The following is a 1,647-nucleotide window of genomic DNA, read 5'->3' as shown; positions in this document are numbered from 1 at the left end:
TGTAAAAGCTTAAGAAATGATACCCATGTGAAAAGAAAAGAAAAAAATTCTTTGTTGGTTACCAGGGGTGGGAGATGGGGATGGTAGAGCACAGATTAGGGGATAGTCACATCATAACTCGGGTGTTGGGGAAGACAATATACAAGGAAAGGGAGGGCAATGCACAATAGGAGGGAGGGGGATGGAAGAACAGGTAGATAGGGGAACGCTTAGGTAGGTCTGCATGGGTTAAATGGGACAGAGATAAATAGTGATATATGCTCAACCTTGGAACAACAGGATGGACTCTGCGATACAGAGAATACCAGAAAGATGTTTGTTGTTGCTGTGACCCATCAAGTCAGTTCCAACTCATAGTGACCCTGTTAGGGTTTCCTAGTTGGCATATCTTTACAGGAGCAGAAAGCCTCATCTTTTTCCCTCAGAGTGACTGGTGGATACAAACTGCTGACCTTAAGGTTAGTAGTCCAGTCCATAACTCACTACGTCACCAGGTCTCTAATAATAGTAGCAGATTTTAAAGACAGTATCTATAAAAAAGAAAAGAAAAAAAAACTATAGAAATAGAATACTTAATGCCAAAAGACTGAATGCTATCCTCCTCGGATTTTGAGCAAGACAAGAATATCTGTTCTCACTACAGGACAATAATGCAAAAAAAAGAAATGAAACTGGAAAGGAGAAAAACTGTTTCTACTTGCAGATGACATGATTGTCTATGTGGAAAATCCCAGAGAATCTACAAAAATCTTAGAAATAACAAGTCACAGGATAAAAATAAGAGTCAAGCACGCTTCAGTCCTCAAACTGACGTCTTTGCTCTTGAACACTATAAAGAGGTATTGGGCAACATATTTACCTAATGCAATAAGTCATTTGATTTCTTGACTGCTACTTCCATGAGTCTTAATGGTGGATCCAAGCAAAATGAAGTATTTGATACCTTCAGAAAAATAAAATAAAAGGTAAATTGCATTTCTATATATTAAGCAGTGAACAGACACTGAGATAAAAATTGCAATGTGTTTTAGGCAGGGTTGTCCAGAGAAGCAAAAGCAGTGTAGCTTATATATATGTTGCTGTTAAGTACTGTCAAGTTAGTTCTGACTTAAAGCAACCCTGTATAGGGTTTCCAAGGAGCATCTGGTGGGCTTACACCTCCAACTTGTGGTAAACAGCCCAGTGCTGAAAAGATAGAGAAAGACAGAGAGAGAGAGAGGAAATGGCTCACACAGTAGTAGAGCTAAGCAAGTTCCAAATCCATGGGTCAGATATCAGTTCAAAGTCTCCTCCTGACTCACATAGCTGCAGGAGCTGATGAACCCAAGATTGGCAGTTCAGAAGGCAGGCTTTGGGATGCAGAGATGAATGAATCCAAGATCAGAAAGTCAGATGGCAGGCTACTGATGACTCCCAGACAATAAAGCAGGCCACTGCTTCAAGTCCAAAGAACTGGAGGCCAGATGACAAGCCAGATACAGGATCCAGATCCAGCAAAAAATAAGAAAGATGCTTACTTTTGTTTTATTTGTGAAAGACTTTCGACTATGTGAATCATGACAAACTGTGGATAACATTGGGAAGGATAGGTATTCCAGAACACTTAATTGTGTCCATGAGAAACCTACACATAGACCAAAATGCAGT

Source organism: Chrysochloris asiatica, unplaced genomic scaffold (genome assembly GCF_000296735.1).
Source record: "Chrysochloris asiatica unplaced genomic scaffold, ChrAsi1.0 scaffold00043, whole genome shotgun sequence".
NCBI lineage: Eukaryota > Metazoa > Chordata > Mammalia > Afrosoricida > Chrysochloridae > Chrysochloris > Chrysochloris asiatica.
The sequence above is the reverse complement of the archived record's forward strand: the minus strand, read 5'-3'. Positions refer to the sequence as shown.